Source organism: Centropristis striata, chromosome 13 (assembly GCF_030273125.1).
Source record: "Centropristis striata isolate RG_2023a ecotype Rhode Island chromosome 13, C.striata_1.0, whole genome shotgun sequence".
Classification (NCBI taxonomy): domain Eukaryota; kingdom Metazoa; phylum Chordata; class Actinopteri; order Perciformes; family Serranidae; genus Centropristis; species Centropristis striata.
This window is the reverse complement of record NC_081529.1, coordinates 16,006,692-16,030,098: the sequence shown is the minus strand read 5'-3', so window position 1 is coordinate 16,030,098 and position 23,407 is coordinate 16,006,692. Positions and strand designations below refer to the sequence as shown.

Genomic DNA, 23,407 nt, shown 5'->3' with positions numbered 1-23,407 from the left:
ATTATTCATCTAAATCCACAAAGTAACTAAGGTTATCTCATAAATGTAGTGGGGTAAAAAGTAAAATATTTCCATCTGAAATGTAGTGGAGTAGAAGTAAAAAGTAACAAAAACTGGAAATACTAGCTGCTGGTGAAGCTCAGAAAGAGGCCTTCGTATGCAGTCTTATCAATGGATTTGTATGAAATAGTTTATCCCAAAAACCCTTCAGTATGGCCATATGGCAGGGAGTTCAGGCAACCAGACCTGCTGTGAAATAGGAGGTGAAGAGTGACAGAATAGAGAGATGGAAAGCCTTCTGGAATTCATTACAGCTATTGCTGGGACTCTCAAAAAGAGAAAATAAATGTATCATTAAAAAGAAAAGAAAAAAACACACACACCACACTCTACATGCATGCACTTACTAACGCAAACACACACACACACACACACACACACACACACACACAATGTGTTGCCATATAAATTCCCTTCAACTTGGAAAATGAAAGAGAGACATCAAATACAGAGAACTTCCCACTAGCGTCTCCCTCAGGGACCCGCTTCCTGCTGGGAGGAGGGGAGAATGGGTGGCTCGGTGTGGAGACAACACCACCAGGTGGATGGGGGGGTGAAGCTGTGTGATTTGGCTGCTGCCGGAAAGGAAGGGAGCGCAGCAGGGATCCTAGAGTGTTTAGAGGGTCACCTTGTGCGACAATAGGCAGCGAGCAAAACAGTGAGGTACAGAGACGGGCTGCAGAGTTTAGAGGGCCAGACTACAAAGACTGAAAACATGCCAAAAAGCTGCGGCTAAGTGACAGAGTGTTGCAGCTTTGAGCGTATGCGTGACGCATTTCTGAACGTAAATCAAACGCCCACATGCTAGCCGACTTTTCCACAGCTTAGAGTCAACCCTGAGCTTTTTTAACAAACCCCCTACCATCACTACCCTCTTCCCTCCAGCTCTGGTGAGAAATCTGACAGAGGGTTAATGAAGCCTGTTCATTATAAGGTCAGATAGCATTAAAAGTGGACGGGAGCTCCAATGAAAGCTTACAGGGAGCATGTGCAGATTCATCCGGGGGATCAGCAAGATTGATCAAGTGAAGTAGCTGACTCCCATTTCTAAAAAATCATACACAGCTGGCTGGAGACGCACTTCCTGTCAGATAAGCGCACTCACAGGGATCATATGACGGAAGTGATTCCAGCTTTCTGTTATGAGAGATTCAGGAGTTTTGGCAACAGACGTGAGAGAGGCAAGCAGCGCCCAGGAAAAGCTCAAGTATATGAGAAGCTGCCACCGGTGAGACTGGCAAGCAAACTAGGCAGAGGGAAGGAGAGTTTCCTCTCAGGTGCGACTGAAAGACACACACGTGTGAACAAGGCTGGATGTGGAGCATGTATGAAACATGTCTGCTGTAAAACAGTGTCTGTCCATCTTGCCCGAGGCACTGCTGATAGCCCTTACACTCACTCAGAGAGGGTGAAAACAGGGATAAGAGAATGCGGGGAACAGTGGGCACACATGCATGACAGGGCTGAGCGTGAACTCGGCGGTGGGTTGGGAAGACACTGGAGTGTGTCGGATCCAGGGCCGCAGGAGGTGTGATGGATTAAGAGGCGCTGGCAGAGACAGAGGCCCTCCCACCGCGGCGCAAACCCCGCTGAAACAACATCACCATCCCTCTCCACATCACTGATGGTCTCCTCTCTCTATTTCTTTTTTTCTGCCTCTTTATTTCTCCTCCTTTTAAACCTAAACTCCCCATTTGCTCTGCCTGTCTTAAATCCAGTCACGAATGCTATAAAACCAGACAGCCATGCTAAAACCACACTTCCTCCTTATTGTTTTCCTCCCTCGTTTTGATCACATTTCCGACTTAAGAAGAAAAATTGAGAAAAGTATTAATTTGTGCAGCTACGATAAGGAAAATTACCATAAGAAGCCTCACATCAGGAAAGTGAGATAGCTCAGCCCAAGTTATTAATGTTAATATCGTTGCTGCACTTCACAGCGTTCAGTATACCTATCACTACTATGGTTGGTAATATTAATTAACTTAATTTTGGTGACACCTTAAGAGATAAGCTGCCTTTGCATTGATGTTTTGGACTACATTTCCAAGAGACAGTGTTGCTAGTACTTTGATGTTCAACCCAGAATTAGTGACTAGTGAAGCAACTACACATGCAGTCATGCCAAAAACACAAAGAACGTTTTAATAATTCAAACATGCCACATAGGGAGGATAGCTGAACCTTGGTGACATGAGAGAAAAGGGTCAGCTGTCTTTGCTCCATCATCATTCATAATTAGAAAAAATAAATATTCTACAATGGATAGAAGCTGTTTTCGCCTAATTCAAGAGTTGAAAAATAAGAGAGTATTTTGTCAACATTTGGCTCCTGCCAACATCCTCTCATCTCTCCCCTCATCTCTCATCCCTTCTGATCCTCCACAAACCTCTGCTTTTCTCTGTTGCAAATCTGTCCAGCTGCTGTGTGACTCAGTTCCTCAGTATAAAGCCAAAAAAAAGTCTAAACAAACACAAACAAGATAGCAGTTTCATGTCTGTATTGTATTTCTATGTTAAGGACCACAGCAAGACTAGATGCACATTTATGTGCTTCTAAGGGTCATTCTTACATATGCAATAAAAATACCACAACATTCATCTACACATTTTAATCATCTTTTCAAATAATGTACTTCACTTCTATCTACAGTCAAAATGTTGAACACTGTCCTTCTTCCAGCTTCAGTCCAGGAGGCAGACCACCTCTCCACATTTCAGAATAGGCCGAAAACTCTCCTCTTTAATATAATTAGGGCCGACTCACGCTTGCCTTGGACCAGCCCCTAGTTTATGCCGCCATGCTGACTTAGACTGTCAGGGACTTCCCATAATACACAAAGCTTCTTTTCGGAATCTCCAGAAACTTTGTGCAGATTGTCATTATCATTGTTAGTCATATTTCTAATATTATTACTGCTGTTATCACTGATGCTACTACTGTTATTATTCTATTTTATTCACTGACAGAATCATTATTATCATTTTTTTTATCATATTCATATTATTATTACTGCTGTTTTTACTGATACTTCTGCTGTTATTATTATTATTAGTAGTAGTAGTAGTAGTAGTATTAATATTATTATTATTATTATTATTATTATTATTATTATTATTATATTAACTGATATTTTACTACTATTATTAGCTATATTTATATTCATATTATTAATATTATTATTATTATTACTGCTGTTATTACTGATACTACTACTGTTATTATCATTATTCTTGTTATTATTATTATTATTATTATTATTATATTAACTGATGCTACTGCTACTATCATTAGCTATATTTATATGATTATTATCATTATTATTATTGCATTTATTACTGGTACTACTACTGTTATAATTATTCTATAACATTCACTGATACTATTACTATTATTTATATAATTATTACTGTTATTAATACTAATACCACTAGTCTTATTATTCCATTTTATTCACTGACTGATATTACTACTGTTTTAAGTATTCTATTATATTCACTGATACTATACCTATTACTATAAGGCATATCTATATTATAACTGCTATTACTGACACTACAACTACTGTTATTATTCTATCATATTCACTGACACAATTAGTATTAATATTAGTCATATTCTATTACTAATGTTATTAGTGAAACTATTACTGTTATTATTGGTCATAACTATTATTATTACTGTTATTACTGATAACACTACTGTTATTTTTATTATATTAAATTCACTGTCAACATTACAATTATTATTACTCATACGCATCAGTTCTTAGTGCTTTTATTGTTGTAGTTGCTGTGCATCTGTCTGTCTCTCCCTCTTCACACTCCCCCTCCATCTCCCCTCTCATATTCTATTGTAATTTTATTATGTTGATCAGTTCTATATAAACAAGATCTACTGCACGTCTGTCCCTCCTGGTTAAAGGACAGAAGTTGTCATATGCTATGGAGATTGTAAAGCCCTCTGTGGCTTAATTGCGATTACAGGCTATATAAATAAAATTGAATTGAATTAAATATTTTGTCACAAAGCTGCACACTGTTAACGAATGTCTAATAAGTAAGTACATGATCTTGTGTACTTCATTACCTACACTCAGATGCCTTTACAGCGATGATTTTCAAACTCATTACATTACACATGCAAATCAATCTATCTGCATACTCTTCTCTTAGTATTTCGCACACTCAGCTTGAAAGATCTGATATTAACATATTCAATAAGCAAGAAAGATAAAGATAAAGAGCTCATTGGATAGAAACATTCCCCAAAAACCCTGCACAGCTGCTGTGTTCACTTGGCGGTGGTCCACATGGTTTACGCACATAAACCTTTAAAGGAACACTCCACCGTTTTTTCATATTAAAACATGTTATTCGGTCAAGTAAGACGAGTTGATACAGACCTCTTGCGTCTCAATGCGTGCACTCAATCGCCCTGGCGCGCGGCGCCACTTGGCTAGCACTTAGCTTAGCCCAGTTCCTTCATTAGGATCCAAACAGATGGACAGTTAGAAGCGACCAAACTCCTCCACGTTTTCCCTATTTAAATACAGCTACACGAGTAGTTAAACGACCAAGTATGGCGACACAAAATAAAACGTGGCGCTTTTCTAAGCGGATAAAAAGGATAACTATAATGTATGGCGGAATAGCACTTGGGAGCACTTCGACTCGGCGCAGTAATATCATCACTCCTGAAAAATCTTCTCCCCCTCCCTCTCTTTGTGGTGAGTTGGAATTCTGTGAAACATGACGGCACTATATACCTTCTGCTTGTTATCGCAACCCTTTACGATGCACGTTATAACCATGATTGTTCACAAATATCTTCCTACAACCTGATACTTCGTCAGCTCTGCTCGAACTACTACTCCTGGTGCAGCTCACGTTGGTTCTGTTGACGGAAGTGAGAGGGAGCGGAAGTGAGAGGGAGAGGGAGGGGGAGAAGATTTTTCAGGAGTGATGATATTACTGCGCCGAGTCGAAGTGCTCCCGAGTGCTATTCCGCCATACATTATAGTTATCCTTTTTATCCGCTTAGAAAAGCGCCACGTTTTATTTTGTGTCGCCATACTTGGTCGTTTAACTACTCATGTAGCTGTATTTAAATAGGGAAAACGTGGAGGAGTTTGGTCGCTTCTAACTGTCCATCTGTTTGGATCCTAATGAATGAACTGGGCTAAGCTAAGTGCTAGCCAAGTGGCGCCACGCGCCAGGGCGATTGAGTGCACGCATTGAGACGCAAGAGGTCTGTATCAACTCGTCTTACTTGACCGAATAACATGTTTTAATATGAAAAAACGGTGGAGTGTTCCTTTAAGGCCGTATGTGTATGTGTGTGTCTATAAACATAATGCCAATCCTGTGAAAAATCCAGACTGGAGCTTTAAGTCCCACATGTAAAGCCTTTCAGTCTGCACTCTTGCGATTTGTCCTTACTCACTACTCCAATGTGATCAATTAGCCCTCTATATTCACAGCACAACACTTACTGTATGTGACAAAGCATAGCGACACTTCAACACAAGCGCAGCCACAAACACACACACACCAAAGAGAGCCAAATCCACTGTGAAAATTTGAGACTTAGAAAAAAATAGAAATTATATACTCTGAGGCAGACATCAAACCACAGTGGGCCCATGCAGCCAAGATAACAACAGAAAAGTGCTTTCTAAATGACAAAATGATACTGGCTGCAGCAAGTCCACAGCTCGCTCTCACTCTGTGTATTCTTATCAACACAGGCGCCCACTGAAACACAGCAAAGTCTGTCTAAGCATCAAAATAAAAATCTTCTTTGACAATATATTTCTCCCTTTCTCTAAACTAAGCTAGAACTTTATCTGTGCAACGACGTTTGCATGCACCCACTGAGGTAGAGCTTCTTTCACCTTCATCCACACCACTACTGGATGTGCTCTCACGTATTTCTTTGCCTGTTTATTTTCTGCCCTACAGAGGCTTCTCCGCATGAAGCTTCATTCTCATGAAGTGAGCCGAGCTCGGAGCAAAAAGGAGGAGTGAATGGAGGGAGAGGGAGTTGTTTTGTTACCGCACTCAGTGCAATGATGCAATTTATAATTAAAATGCAAATAGAACGACAAGGAGTCTCTCTTCACCTTGTTTTCACTTTACTCCCAACGTTCTCAGGGGAGGCCCATCTCAGCCCGGGATCAATGTATCCAAGCCAGTAAATCAATATTTATACGAAGCACTCAAATCAATTTGAGATTTAGGCTACAAGTACAAGCGACTGCTTAGCTGAGAGTAAACTTGAGATGCATGGACAGACACATCCAGCCTGTGGCTATAAAACATTTTTCCACTTTGCTATGATGATGTGTGAAGGATCTTTAAAAGCTCACATCCCTAAACTGAAGGCTAAAAGCAATTATTTCAGCAACAAGAAAACACATGCCTGTCTGACACATCCGCCATTGGCCCATCTCTGTTTTGACTATAGCTTATCACAATAGGTGGCTCAAACATCCCCTAAGCTTCAATCTCAACAAACAACAAAGACAAAAGCTGTGGAATGAATCAACTGGGGGAGTTTTATTTCAAAAGTGTACCTGACAGAGAAAACGGGGGGGAAGTGGGAGAGGAGGCCTTTTTTAGTGGTTGTCCTTCAGCGTGACTTTGTCATGTAACACATTTCCAGCTCAATTATCTGCATCCAGTGGATTTCAAACACATTTAGCAAGGACCAGAGAGCTTGGTAATTAGCAGGAGCCCTGGCTCATAAGGGGGCCAAAAACAAAGCCTGTCTTTAGCTCTATCTTTATCGCCTCCGCTTGTCTAATCTCTTCTGATCCGTCTCTTATCACAGAGTGTGTTAGACATCATGTATGCACTCAGTCGATGCCTTTATAGGCCAACAGGTTTCAGCTTTTATGGATCAAACAATGATGCAAAATGAGATGTTTGATGCTTAAGAATAGAAAATTAGTGAACCTGACTGTGGGTTGTCATGACGATGCTGTATGCAGCTTTTTAAGGTGAAAATTCAAGCACTTTTCAAGCATTTTTAAGGTACCTAAACCAAAAATATCTATTGTCATAACATCTAAATCATTACTATGAATATAATTACAAAAATTGAAATAAAAATCAGATGTTTGCCCTCATTTTGGAACAGAAAAACATCCCTTTTCTCATTTTTAGTGCCCTTGTCAATCATTCTACCTCCTCTCTATATCCATTATGTGGCACTACGAGAAACTATATTAAAACATTTTTAGTTCAACCAAGTTTCAATGAAATGTCGTATCATGTAAAAAATAAAAAGATGTTTAACCTTTTACAGCATAACAGCTATAATGAAGCATTTTTAGATGTACTAAGATATGAGTTTGCTCTGAAATACTGAGAAAAAGGTCTAAAGTAATAATTGTTCCTTCCCTAAACATGTACAATAGTATAATACGATGTATATTCAAAGAATGTTGTCTATGGAGTAAAATAAAGGTGCTAAATTAATATTTTTTGAGACAAACTTGCCTAATAACCTTTATTAATCATCAATAGCTACAACACACTCTGAACCTAGCCCGATATTTCTCTGATTTCCTTACAAATCAGAACGTGTAGTTGTGATGACATTTCACACATAAATACAGCATTGTGCAAAAATCGATTCAATGTTCAGAGTCATGACATGATTAGAATTTCAGATATAAAGGTTACGACCATGTCAGACTTTGGTCACCAACCTCCTCCTCATGTTGTTTTCATTTTAATTATGGTTTGAAATCATGTCAGCTTGCTTTGGCACAGGAATGTCGCCTCAGGTAAAACTTGCTTTCATTCTCTCTCCGGATACATATAAAGGCTCATTTCAGCAAGGGACAATTTCATCTTTCCTTCTCTACAGTGCTTTGTCCAGAATTGCTCCCTATTTGCTACCAAGTGCAGTATACTTGTATTCAGCCATTTCATTTGAGAGTCTGTATTATTTGCCTAACATTTATGTACTATAAAGCCATAAAAAAAATCCCTCGGTGGAACACAAAATGTAGAATTCAACATGCCCTACATCTCCTAAGATGACAATGGTGATGCAAAATAATGATGCGAGATTAGTGTCTGAAATCTCATAATAGAATAAACTATTGAGTGCTTAATATGTTTAAAATGTAGAGAAAAGCAATTTCAGAGACAGTGAGGTTTTACTCTCTTTTTTTCCTCAATGTTCTCCTCACGGTCTCCTCCCTTCATTCCAACAATTATAATGATGAACTGTGCCTCAAGCAGTACAAGTCACTGAATTTGTGAGATGTCATCTTAAACAGAGAGGGGAAAAAAGAGAAAAAGAAAAGAGGGGTGTGGGCAATGTTAGTGTGGATTAAAGCTCACTGTTTTTGGACATAATAAAGAGAAAAGAAAGAGATATATGAAGAATTTCCTAAACATATCTTTGCAACGATTGACAAAAAGGTGTACCAGGTTCAGTATCTAGTTTCAAGACCCCTGTCAAGGAAAAGTCAACATATTTCTATTAAGTAGATGTGTCCCCACTGTTGGTCTTCTCATTAGCATACGGCACTTCAAACCCAAGTGGATCCACACACACAGACTGAAGAGGAGCCAATTAAGATCAACTGTTCACTTAACTTGTCATACTGTCACATTGCTGTGCTGAAATGTGGGGATCAAGGGCAATCTAATGCCATGAGGGGGGGAGAGGTGGGGTCAGAACTGGCATTTTTCCACACATCAGCCCAGCTTCACCTCGGGGGACAATATTCTATCTTTCTTACCAGATGTCACATCTAATCTCTCTCTCACATCTGAGACCATTCAGCAGTAACCGCTGAAGCAAGGAGCAGCCGTACAGGGTCATCGTAAGCGGTGGTCCTGGGTCATCCATTGTTGAGACTGTCCTCCCAGGGAAAATGACAGAATTACTTGTTTTTCAGAAAATGCACCAAAAAAAAACAACATTATGCCCAAGCTCCAAATAGCAGTTGTTGGAATCATTACTATAGTGATTAAATGGGTCAACAAAACGTATTCTCCAGTTTTAACACTAGAAACTCTTTGTTTCTCGTTTTTAATTGGCATTTGTCGGAAGCATTCCGGTTGAGTTGTATTGAACAACCAGTCCGTGTGAAGAGCAAAAGAGGTTGAATGCATCGTAGGGCTGGGCGTTATATCGGTATTACAAGTTATACCGATATATTTTAGAGAGAGAGATATGTAGTTGAGACAATACCACCAAACTGATATATAATATCTCTTGATGTTGGCCTAACTTATGACCGATATTTGTTAAGGATTCTCTGTTGCTCATATTCTTTGGCTCTACCCCGCTCCTTGTGGGTGTGTGTAGGCTTCTCCCCAGACAAGAACGCAACACAACAAACTTCTTAAAAAAACATGGCAGGCACGGTGCCAGTTGATAAAGAGCTAGAGCTAGTTCATATGAAGGTATTTCAGATTTCTGACTGCAGATGAAGAGCACAACGTTGTTGGCAAACAAATTGCTTCAAAAGGTGAAAGGTTTTGAATTTCATAAAGTCTTTAAATAAAACAGGTTGATGATTTGCGACGTTTAGTTAAAACTAAACACTTTGCATGTTTTGTTTGAAATACAAATTTATCATATATCGCCATTCGACCTGAAAATACTGGGATATGAGTTTTGGTCCATATCGCCCAGCCTTAATCCATCAGCCAACACATGACGATATTTATAAGCCTTTTAAAATAATCTATCTGCAGATATTTGTTTATAGAGATTAGCTGAAATGTTGTATGGATTTAAACACACATAGTATCGATGAAGTTGATAATTGGACTGTAAACAATGACAGATGCACAGGAGAAGAAGGAGGAGGATAGACAGATAGATTAGAGAGATAAGATCAAATAGATTAGATATCATAAATGCAAGAACTCAAAAGTCAAGCAAATTCTAGACTTCTCAAATTCTGCAAAATGTAAAATGCAATTAGTTGGGGCTCCATCAGCTCGACTGAGGTGAATAAATTGGCTTCCTGAGTGTAGAGACTCACAGTACAGATCAACAACAAAGGTGTAAAGTCTTCAGAAACTCAGAAATACAAGGCAACTTATTATTCTCCTTTGCTGCTCACTCATGTGAGGCCGCATTTCATAACACCCAAAGACAGAAACAAAGATTATGCGCTGAGTAATGATGTGATTCACCCACTGATTGTTATACAACCACAGGTATTTTATATTTAATTTAATGAGTGAAAGTATCTCATTATGTATCACATAGGTTGTCAACTGAGAAAGATGTTTTATACGGGGAGTTTTCAGCTTTTCTCAATCACTGCAGATACAGAAGTCACATATATATTCACATAGACTGTATGGAAACCCAGGCAGAGTCTCACACACTGCTGAGGAGATGGGGAGATGGGGAGACAGGTGCACATGGTGCTCTCTGTCTTATTGCTTTGCTGTTGCTCTTTTCAGTGAGAGGAAGGGAGAGGAAAGGTAACGGCGCTAATAAGTTCAGTTCTATCCATCGGTTGCACTTGGTACGACAAGGGTTACTCCTTTGTGTGCCCCGACGTCACTCTGCTTCCCAATTACCACATTTACACACACACATTCATTTATATTCAGGGAGAATTTTAAATGCTCTCCATTAAATTCATAAAAGATGGATCGTCTTTAAAAACCAAAAGTGATCTCCTCACCTTTTATACATTGTTATCTATACATTAAAGAGCACATGCATTATACAGTGAGGGCTGAAAATGAGCTGTCTCACTCCGAAAAGTGTCAAACCACAGTCTTGATAATAAAAAGGGAAATGCCAGTAATACTAAGCAGAGTAAAATATTGCCGGTCAGATGAACCATTAAGAGTAAAACAAAAAAAGAAAGTTTTAAAATGGAATAATCAGCAAAACTTCTCCGACGATACTGGTTTAATGTAAAGCTATTTCTATCACAAATAACTCAGATAAATGAGCATACGTGTGTAGTTGTTGCTCAGTATTTTTTCACGTTGTCAGCCAATTTTGCATCATTAAAAAATAGAAGTATATCCCATTTGTGTGGCATACAGTATGTAAATTTGGTTTCAATTGCGCTATTATACTTTTTTTTTTACGTTACAGCTTTATGTGACTGTCCCTTTAAGAAATACATGTTACTAAAATGGAATGAAAGTCTGTCCTTATGTGTGTCGTTTCATTTTCTCAACTACGGTTCATCCAAACAACTTCACACTTGGCAGATGCATTGCTATGGATCCATGGAAGTGCAGTGTCTCTTGAGATCTACAGGATGAATGTGTTAGTAGTGTGTTGTGTACCCAGTGTAGGGTATTGAGAGGGGACCCCTAACAATCCTTACACAGCCGAACAGCATGCACATTAAAGTACATTCAAGAACAGATTAATGAAGAGAGGTATTATAGAGAGGTATATATCGTAGCAAGCTCAAACATTTCAAGTATTAGCATTGTAACCCTTGGAATGAACACTTTTGCTCCTGGAAATAACCTAGTCCCAAAAAGCTTGCAATTACCAAATGATTAGTTTACTCTAGCATTGCTACAGGATGCAACTAGATGGCAACCTCCAAGCCAAAAAAGTGAAGCCGATTGGGAAGTGCCATATACCTGCATTCTTTATAATGACCAGCAGGGGGCGACTGCACCGGGTACAAAAAACAAGTCCAATTCATAGACTGTATATAAATAATGGAAGTAGTCACCGTGACGTCACCCATTGGTTTGTGGACTGCCCGTAGGAAGCCTCGAGTTCAGCATTACACTCGTCGCCATCTTGCGTCGCCATCTTGTTTCCGATACGCAGAGCAGACCATAATTGGACTTTGAAGGAGCGAGTGGGATCTGATGACACTGACTACAAGCCTCTCTACACCGGCAACCCGACAGGGAGAAGCCGCTGCTCATTCATGTTAACATTAATTGGAGCATTAACTGGGATGTTAGTTTTGGCTAGCAAAAAAACAAAAACAAAATGTATCTTTCTTACCTCAGAAAAATGAACAGCGACTCCTTGGAGTGTCTGTTAGTCCAACCAAACGCTGAACAAGACATTTTTACTGAACAAAACGTTCAAATAAACTGTCATTAAGTGAAAATACAGTGTGAAAGGGTCAAAGTTATGAGACCAAACCGGTAAACATCCTCTTTTCTATTCATATAACATTATATATAACTTTATTGATACGTTGCCGTGGATACGCATTGCTCTGCTTCTCTCCTGATGATGGCTCGCCTTGTTAGTGACCTGTCAATCAAAGGTAGCCACGCCCCAAATCATACGATTCTTTATCGTCTATTTTCTTCTAAATGGGGCCATTATTAGAACTATTGACATTAAATTGTCTTGAAGAACATTTTTTACTAGCGATTGAGACCATAGTGTTGTCCTGAAAAAAATTTCTGAGGTAATAAATCAAGTGAGAAGTTTTCAAATTTTGCACTGAAATGAATGGGCAGATTTTTTTGCAGCCAAACTTAGCACCCCCTGCTGGAATTCTCGGTAGAATGCAGCTTAAGGCACTTCCTGGTTGGCCTCCATGCTCAGACACGGAGATTGCCGCCTGGTCCAATTATATAATATTCTGTGAGAAAATGACCCTGCTTCTCACTTGATTTATTACCTCAGTAAACATTTTAAGAATTAGTTTATGGTCTCAGTTTCAAGTTTCCTTCAATACAGCATGATGTTTATACATTCAGATTAAAATAGATGATAACGCAGGGTGCGCTTTAGGGTGTGGCTACCTTGTAAATGTACAAGTCACTATCAAAGTGTGGTCCATGTTTTCGTCGAACAACGTTGGCCCTTTCACAGTGTGTTTCATGAAACACACTGTGAATGAAAGTTAATTGTAACATCGTGTTCACCTAAAAATGTCTTCCAGTGTCTGGTTGCACTAAAAGACACTTAGAGGTGGTTTATTTTTGTACCTTACTAACCAAGGTAGTGCTGGCTGAACTCAAACCCCTCATCCAAATATGATTACTTCTGGGTCCAGAAACCAAGATAGTTATGGCCAAGATGCCAAATACAAGGATTCAAAAATGACAAACCCCATGGGAGACATCATTGTGGGTAGGTCCACACATGCAACTATGTTATAGCAGGTGTAATGCTCAGGACCCAAGGAAGTGCTGTGTAAAGTGTGAAGTTCTTTGGACGAGCAATTCTCAAGAAAGCAGCAAGCAGCAATCCCAGAGGCCAAGCAATCAGCCCGTTCCAAGTAGGCACGTTTTGCACTACTGACAATAAAAATGCTCAAATCTAAAAGAGTTTAAAAGAGTCAATATTTACATGTAATTTTCAGGTGACATTTTCAATATTCACTGGCTGAAGAACCCTAGTTGAGATAGTGGTGGGCGTAGAGCGCCTGCAGTCATATGTCTCTGTTTGGCTGCTGGCACCTAAATGCCAACCTCTATCCTTGCAGCATTTAAGTGGAAAAGAGTGCAAAGTTGCAGCCACAAGCTGATGCCAGACAACTGTGAATGTGTCATATCATCCGTATTAATCAGCCAGCAGTCTGATTTGAGATCAGTTCATTACCTGCACACGGGGGCTCACAGAAAAGCCAGCAAGGAGGAATCAAATCCGAACTCCCGTGACACTATTAAGATAGCGCCCTCAAAATAACTGCTGGTGTTAGTAAAGGTGACAAAACCCTGTATGTCATCCTCCAAATCCAAGCTTCCCCAATTCATGTTAAGGTTACATGTGTTCCCCTCAATATTCTTTGCAGCGCTGAGCCTTTTGGAGGGTCATCAGATGTTGCCTGGTGCCGTGGTCAGTTCTGAAAGCAGAAAATGCCACGCAGATAAAGCTGCTAGACTACCACAAACACACACATACACATTGACATTTCAGAGATCTGAAATCTCTGCAGTGAATCTGGGACCGTGACCAACAGTTTTGCTCCGAATCCAAGCCTTCCTAATTCATCTCCCTCTCTTTTGCTATCTCGGAGAGCACTCCTCACTACTATTCCAATCTTCCGGCCCTAAAAACTCATCTTCTCTGCCTTTTCTGGCATTTGAAATTACTCATGTTAACTATTCAACACGTTTTATCTTTTGTCTAAATGGCCCTGACAAATCAGTCGCATCAGGCAGCCTTTGGTGGCGACCCCCTCTGAGATTATCACTCTCTAATGAAGTCATTTGAGTCAGGCAGGCACATTCCAATCTCTGAACGGCCAATCAAAAGCACCAGAGAGACTTGCTCTGCTCCTGCAGATGGCAAGATGGTGGCAACAACAGGCAGTGATGGACGGAGGGTTGGAGGCAGATAAACAGAGAAAGAACAAAGTGGTGAAACATAACAGTGGGGAGCCAGACAGCATTTATTTTATTCTGTGTTTAATGCATCATAAATAATAGGTAATTGCGATAAATAAAGAGTTGTCGGGAAAAAAGGATGAGCAAAAAGGACAAGGTCAAGGAAAAATGCCTTTTTCTTTTTACAATGATGTAAACACAAACAGGTTTTGTAAACAGAATAATATGACCAATGAGAAAAAGAGTAAGAAGAAAAAGAAGCAGAAATGTTGTGACGGACAGAAACTGAGAAAGCAAAGCAAACAAGGAAGACAGATGTCAAAACAAATCAGATTCCAGTCCCTGTAACTTTGGATAAGCAAGATGGACTTGTCTTGGAAGGAGTTACTGAAGTCACTGAAGGAGGCTTTTTCTTTCCAGTCATTCAAAGCATTTCCAAATGCCAATGTTTCTGGGTAGGGCTCACTGTGAGTTGCCGTTGTCCATTAGATTATACCCAGAAAGCTTTCTGTTTCAGAATAATTTACTGTGGTTGATGTTTAATCTTAGAGAGCTGCACTACATTACAATTTAAATAAATGTGAAAAACCCACAGTTTCAGACGTCCTGGTGAGGTCATTTGTAGACATCTACAGTCAAACAGAGAATTTATCAAGAGATAAGTGTGGAATGAAGAAAAACAGACAGCGTGAGGGAGGGAAGGATGAACAACAGGAGACGAGGAAAAAAACAAAGTGAGAACAATTCCTGCTGAGCAATAAACAAGCGTGAAACTGTCCAGTCCCATGGTAGATCTATGTCAAACTGAATTTAGGCCATCGTGTACAGGTATCAGGTAATAATATCCTAATTATATTGTGACCAAATATGAAAATTACACATTTTATATGGCCTGAATTAGATGTGTTGATATTACATTTATTCCTTAAGAGTACATGGGTATGCATTGTTACAGTTTTTTAGCTTTAACAGGCTATTTGTTAAACACATAGTGGATACAGGGATGCACACTTATTAGAGTGAGACAGATAAATCAGTCAGCAAGATATCGCCCTATCACAGACTTATCGGTATCATCACATATTGGTATCTGTGTATCTGTGTATTAGAAATAGTATAACCCTCACATATTTTCACCTAAAGATGGCTGAAAAGCAACTGCGCACAGGCAGTAAAGTGTGAAGCTCTAAAACTTCTAAAACGATGGTGATGTAGATGACAATGCACTAAACTGTGCGTACAATGTATAACAATGTTAAATATTATTTAATAAAGTTATTTGTCTAAGAAAGCAGGTCTCTGAGTACCTTTACAGAGTCATATCTAGAGGTGTGAATCAGCAGAGGCCCCACGATATGATTTTATCCCGATACTTGAGTGACGATACGATATTACTGCGATTTTAAGCATTTTGCGATATGGTGAGTATTGCGATACAACATTTTGTGATTTAACTGTTTAACTGCATTTAGTGTCCACAAAATTATATTCAATCAAGTCTATTGATCTCCCTTCAGTCTTTTTATTTCTCCACAATGAGAGTCAAAGCCACAGACTGACCAACAAAGTATTCAGTCAAGCTGAACTGAACTGATATCAAACATGTATGGACGACAACAACTGCAGCATTTTATCAAACTTTTATCAGCTTCACTGCTCTAAATCGCTTTCAAAGTTCAGACGGAGTCACATAACTGGGTTCCAGTGTCTTTAGCATGTAGCTGAAACCCTTGTACTTTAGTTGCCTTCGTGCCTATAGATTCCTTAGATCTTCTAGTTTCATATGATACCAGTATCTCCAGTATATTACTAAAAGTGATCCCACTACGGCCTCCAAAAAAAAAAAAAAAAAAGGCGAAAAAACTGACGGCCATCGGAACGCTAAATATCGATACTTAGCAGCTATGAATCGGTATAATATTGCCACGCAAAATATCGCGATACTATGCTGTATCGACTTTTTTCCCCCACCTCTAGTCATTTCGGTGCAAAATCCATTTGGAAAAGGTCTACTTCCAGCTATCATTTACCGGCGAATCTTTGCCTTCTAAAATCGGTATCGGCTCGACAAATCCCTAAAAATAACTGGCAAACAATCAGTGAAAAAGGTGCTGCTCTTGCAGTAGGTAGGCTTCAAATGTGTGAACTTTTACTGATGAACCAACAGTTTGTCTGAACTCCATTTAAACTTGAAAGCAAACAATCAGACAAGGCACACTGAGCAAACTAATTTGCCTCAAAGTATGGCACTGGATAAGCAGGGACACTCCACCTAGCGTCCTTCAGTGACCACAATTTGCTGCACGACTGACGGCTAACAGTGGCAGTCTGCAGCGTCATGAGAAAAGGCAGACTGCAACAAAACAAGAAAATAAAGAAAAAAAGGGAAGGAGAAAACAAAAAAGTAAGAATGATCTAAAAAGAAGATATAGAAAGAAAGACAGACATGTGTGGTCCTATTGAAAAGGAAATGTACCGGAGGAAAAATATAAATAAAGCACAATCATTGACCAGCTCTGCCACGCTTAACAAGGAGCTCAGAGAGACGAGGGAGGAGGAATAAGTGGAGGGAGCCGCAGGGTTGCTGCAGCAACTGAAATTAGAACCTGGGATAACAAGAGAAATGAAAATGTGTGGGACGACCCAGGTGAGACACACAGCGAGGGGAATAGAGAGATGGAGAGAGAAAAAGATTCACAGAGAAAAATACCAGAGCTGCCTTCATTCCTGAGAGCACCGAATATACAACAATGTGATGAATACACACGTTAAATCCTAATCTCTTTCTACGTAATGCATGAAGAAGCCAAAAATGTGCCTTCCTGTGCTGTGACGTCATCTAAAAATAAAAATAAATGCACACACACTTGGACTGCAGCAGGATTATAGGAGCTGGAAATTGCAGCAAAGATTAGATAATTATAGATACAGTTTTCTAATAAATTCAACTTCCACTTCCAGTTATTAATTAAGTCAATTTTATTTATATAGCCCCTAATCACAGCGAGTCTCCAAGGGTTTCTTAACGCCCACACTTTAAAAATAAATTAAATTGACGCCTTCGCTGGAAAATGAGGAAAAACTCCCACAAAAACTTCATTGCAAAAAAATGAAAGAAACCTTTGACACGGCTACTTATCAGTAAACAGCAGACAATGATTTTTACAGCACTGTGATGAATTTCAAAGCACCCATCTCATCACAGCTGAGGGACATGAATATAGCAGTGAGCACTTATAAAGCACCTTTCTCAGGCTGCTTGGAGGTTGCCAAGAGACACATAATGCCAACTGGAGGCTGGCAGTTTGTAAGGTCTGAGTGTTAAGACCTAAAATGTCAATATTGGTCCCAAGGGAAGGCATAATTAAGGCGTAAAGATCTAAAAGGCTTGTCACATATGGCCGGCCAGCTGTCACATCTGTCTGTTCATATTCATGCCGGTAGCACCTAGGCCTATACTAAAGCAGCAGCAGAGTACGTAATGGCTGAGCATTAAATGTCAGCTGACTGAGCTACAACTAAAGGCTCACACAAGAAAGCACACTGAATGAGCAGAAGCCTGGCATTTAAAACAATACACAAGCACCACTACTCATTTTAGACGTTCACTCCCAAGTGGGTTGTCTCAAAAAGATCTATTCCCTGCGGTTCTACTTCACACATGGTGTTCAGTGTTATGAAAGGCAGCACTGCAGAACCAACACAGTAGCACCGAATTATAAGTATTAAAAATCTACAGAATTCTTGCAGGATGTCAGGTGGAAAAGTTTCCCCCTTTCAGGCATTAAGATGACAACAACTGGAGGACCTTTAGGTGCAAATTATCCGCAAACATCCACCCTGCTGATGTGTCATTAAGCAAGACACTGAGCTACTCGCCCGCTGTAGCAGAACTATTCGATTGTCCTCACAAGAAGAATTACAGCCCTGCTTGTTTGTTTCACACTATCGCTTTTCTGGCCTTTACAAACCTTACTCAGCTTGTTTTCGTCCAAATCAGAGGACAAGTAGTTGCTTTGTTGCATTCATGCATTTACTGCTTTCATGATAACCATATACAATTTTCAATTCAGCCACAATCTATCAACAAAAGCCATGCGGCTGGCAAATTAGTCCAAACAAATCCAATTGCAGTCCATGTCGCTTTAGCTCAGCTTGCAGTCTTTGCTCTTTGTTTGCGCTGAGCTTCAACACTTCTTGTCTGCTCTTTTGCAGACTTTAGAATTTATTGAAAAACCATTTCAATGCATCTTGAGTGCAAGTTTGCCCTTGGTTGATTTTGTTTTTGCTTGGTTTTTTCGAGCATGAATAACTAGTGGCTATCGGATGACAACATCCGTCTCCTTATAGTCATACAACTGCATTTCTGGGTCACTTCTTGGAGATCAAGGTCTAACTCCTACAAACTGCCTCACAGTTCATTTAAGGTTCACACTGTCGGATGTCTCTGTGCAGGTTTTATTTGAGTTTAAAAGCCACTGCTCTCACCTGCCTAAAGGAAAGAAACGAAAAGCTCAAGGGTTCAAATACACTTCTCCAAACACGACAAATGCACCTTGGCTTACACTACAACTGGGACGGATCTAGTGAGGAGGGTTTGGATGGTATGTATGTATGCTGAGCGTCTTCCTGGGATCCCCCTGCTGTGTCCTGAGGTTTTAAATGTGAAAGAGGAGTATGTAGTTGTGTGTGGCAGGCAGCTGGCAGCAATGACTGACAGGTCAGGTGAGCGCCGTGGTCTGCTCAGGCGTGAAGATCCAGCTCTTCTGACTGATCTGAAGTGGCTTCAATTAACTAGAGCAGCCAAGTGTGAGGGAGGGGACTGAAGGAGGGGGGACGGGCCCCAGACAAGCCTCTTGACAGATTTTGGGGGGGGGGGGGGGTAAGAGTGAGTGGGGCCCTCTGACAAGTCCTCTAATGCCCCACCAACTCCAACCTTTCTCCATCTCCTCTTAGCTAATTACTAAGTATCCATATGGAGACACTTGTCACTGTGATCACAGCAAATTGGCTGTAACTGCAGGGTCAGCAAGGACTGTCTTTCACCAGCGTATACAGGCGTACACACACAGAATCTCACACAAAAAAAACACAAACAATAGTTTTCATCATTTCTGAGTTTCGTGAGAGAACAGAAATTAAGTCACAACCAGGAAATCCAATATCACATATTCATGTTGATTCTGCATAATGCTGTGTATGTATGATAATATAGAAAAAGGAGGTGATTAAAAAATTCTAGCATTTCTCAACAAATCCCACACACTGATTTAATTTTCATGGATATGTGCAGCAAGGCTGATGCTACGAGACACTGCCAAGTGAAATGCTAGTTTCACTTTGAATATGTGAAGGAAAATCACACTCCAAACATGTGGGTACATGGAGAATAGATCTGAAACGTCTCCTGGAATTTCTCTATGTTTGCTCTGCATTTAACTTTTGAACCAAAAAAAAGAAAGATTCACTTTGTTAAACGTTTCATGAAACAATGAAACTGCAGGAAAACCTGTACACACCAGCAGGCCAGTGTGTCACATCAATAATGCACTATCATGTACTATGTTCTGCTCTCGGCACACAGAAATGTGTGTCTAATGGCCTCTAACTGAACAGAGTGTGCTCTGTCTGTGTTACACTGTCTTTTCATCTGGCTTTTGCTGCTGCTTTCTTGCTGTCTTGCTGTTCTTGCTAATTTTACATTACCTAATTAACATGGAAAAATTTTCGGAGGAGGCATGAAACACACAGGCCCACATAATTTCCCCTGAAGGATATATTTTATTGTTCTTTTTTTTTCGGGCCTCTCATGTTAGCACATCCTCCATGCCTCCGCCCTCATTTCCCCTTCTAAAAACCTGATCTCCTTCCTTTTTTCTCACTTTTTAGTCTTTTATTAGAAGTGGGTGCAATTTCCACTTTTAAATGACGGCTGAACACTGAGTCAAACTTCTTACCCAGCTGCCATTTATATGATCAAGTGACTGCTGCATCCTCTGTTCTCTTGCTACTTGGTATTCCTGCGCTGGTAGCCTTTAGATCTTCTGTCACCTTCATTCTTTTTGAAGGTTTGTGTTTTTTATTCAAACCATCCACCTTATTTCTCATTCTGGACCATCAATTTCGTCTTACCCACTATTTTGTTTGGCGCAAGCCATCTGAGAATAGATGTATTTGTCTCAAAAAGCAAAACAAAACGTAGTTTGCTTCAGAGAAACTACTGAACTACAACTTAGTTACTCATTATTTACCATGACATGGCTGCAAAGTAGACTACCAAAGGCTTTAATGTCATATAGAATTTAAAAGAACACAGGATGTTAAAGAAATAAACTAAATTTCCAGTTGTGCTATTACAAACATGGTGTATATGCCTGTGTTGACAATTCAGAACACACAGCACCAGGGACAATGCAATATTTATGAAATACAAGTAGGGCTGTACCAAACAGGCAATTTAGAGTTTTGTGTTGCAAAGTGAGATTTAAATCCAGAGGATATAATGTAGACTTATCATAACTGTTCCTGTGTTTTGTACATCAATGAAAAGTGCTTTCAGAGTAAACTGATAATAAAGTGGTATAATCATACAGTCATTCATAACATTCACATCAAATTCTTAATTGATATTTAAATACTGTGCAGCTTATATTTTATGTGCATGTGTATTAATTCTGTTAACATCCAGTATTTCTGCACGGTTGCAGTTGCAGATAAAGATTAGACTGCACACTATTATTGATATTATACTATTGGTACAATATTGGTATTAATGGTATTATAGAATTTGACACCAGTGGTGGCTGCATGTTTCTGACAAACATTTCCAATTACTACAGAGCATTGTGAAGTCCAAACGTCAACATTTATTGAAGAAATATAGAAAAAAGAAAATTATATTCCACTTCAATCCACATTGTTGGCGTTTAGTTTGTCTTACTGTGGTCCAAACACTGTTTGTTCTCACGCTTGTTGCACACAAAGTGAGTTACCACCTATATTAAATAGGTGGTCTAGCAGTGATCTAACAGCACCATTAGTTCATTGTAAATAGCCACAATAACAAAAAATATATTTCAGCTCTAACACTTGACATTTAAGGAAGCTGATTTAATTTATTTTATTTAAAAATAATAATAAATAAGACTCATTTTATATCCGGCCTGAGGTCCCATTGCCGCATGTCTTCCCTTCTGTCTCCCCCTTTCTACCTGTCACTATCTAATAAAAAGCAGTAAAATGCCAAAAAATAATCTTTTAAAAAAAAATCCTATGAATCGTATTCAAATTGAGTAATCTGTTCAAGTCTTTTTTTTCATCATCATAAAATATGACGACAGCTGCTAAAAGCTCCACTTGAAAACCTCAATAGAAGCTTTGAATGTAAAAAAAGGAAAGACATTCGGTACAGCCCTTGTTAGAAGCTAGTACACACAATTTTAAGTAGAATGTGCTCATGTTTGCCACTTAAATTCAATAAATGTATCACAGGCTGAAAGTGTCTCTAACACCCACCCATCAACCCCCCCCCCGCAGTCTACCTGCCATTTCCCGATATTGGTACAGACCAATAGCCCCCCTTCCCTCCCCCAGATCCTCACCCCATTTGGTACTCACCTAGATCAAAGTCCCTTGCACATCTGTTCCGCTTGCTGCTGCCATGACTAGCCAGCTGGACTCTGTCCGTCAGGTCTCTCTGTCTGTAGGTGTGTCAGTACTGCATGTCTGTCCAAAAGCCTGAGCTTCTTGGCAGGCTGCAAACGCAAACAGCGGAAAGAATCAACAAGACTGTAGTTGTGAGAGCGAGCGTGGGTGTGAGCCAGTGCCTTATCATATTCTTGCAAGAGACTCCTTGTCAAGTTGACTGTTTGTGTGCGCATCTGTTATGTAGGAGACTTGAATGCAGAACATTTTGGAAAGAGAGTGTGTGGTGCTTGCGCGTGTCTATGTCTGTGTGACAAGATATTACAAAGACACATGTTTTACCAAGAGGTAGTAGGGTTTACACGGCGAGGCGGAACAAAGTGGAACAGAGGCCCTCCTTACGTAATTACACCCGGCATTAAAACACTAATCCAAACACAAACTGTAGCTGGACTGTATCCAAACAGCAAACTAAAGCTAAGCCACAGGTGTAAACAGAGCTAGTGCAATCTCATTTCCACAAATCAAACGATGGTGCTTATAGCAATAAGATTCAAAGCAGGCTTAATGCTTCTTTAACACTTCTAGGGGTATATTTACAGTGACCCATAAATATGGATAAAATCTTTGTGGATTTAATTCAAATGTACAGTCTGAATGTAAATGTGATGTATAACGGCCCCACTGAGAGACCTCAATAACAGTACAAGCATCTGACAGAACAGATCAACAGTGGCACTCAACTCCAGCATAGAGGTATGCTCTGGCAGTCTCATTAAAATCCTCCAAGTCTAATTCACTTTCAAATACCACCTCTACCTAAATAAACATGACCGCTTACTCATATTCCACATGCCTGCCAAGCTCAGACCAACAGGATTTCACAGAGCTGACTGCTCGTCGTGTATAGCCGACCATTATTCCAGAAAGGTCTGCGGATTGTAACAAATGCTAAACAGACCCAGTGATCCTCGTTGGGCTCATAACACAGCCGATCCATAAACATCCCTGACATTTAAGACATTTAAAGTAGAAATAGCTGCCTGATTTGAGACAATTTTCTTTTATACCAGCTCATAAAGTACAAAGCTGCATTTTAAATCAGCCATGAATGATTTGAAATTATGGCAATATACAGAAAAGTGACTCACAAGTTGTCTCAGAAGTGAAATAAATTCTGACACAACTAAAACACTCCCAGATGTACTGAACAAAGAATAGGCTACTTTTTTACACTTAGGCTCTTTGTATTCATGACCAGTATCTACACTGCCTGTGGGCTTCTACCTCCGAGAGAGAGATGATCTACATGAATGAATGAAATATCTTAAGAGCCACATGTTTACACATACATACCAAGGAAATGTCAATCAGATGCATAATACAGAGGTTGAGCCCTGAGAGAAATGTCAAAAAGGGAGCCCGTC

General features: G+C 39.7%; 1 protein-coding gene across 2 annotated transcripts in view; it reads right to left on the bottom strand.

Annotated features, from left to right (window-relative positions):
* The window catches only part of spop (speckle type BTB/POZ protein), a 127,346-nt gene that overhangs the window by 80,065 nt on the left and 23,874 nt on the right, over positions 1–23,407 (bottom strand). For both annotated transcript variants that reach the window (XM_059348901.1, XM_059348902.1), the window contains exon 3: positions 21,954–22,090. The gene's annotated coding sequence lies outside the window, so the exon portion shown is untranslated. The remainder of the gene's footprint in view (positions 1–21,953; positions 22,091–23,407) is intronic.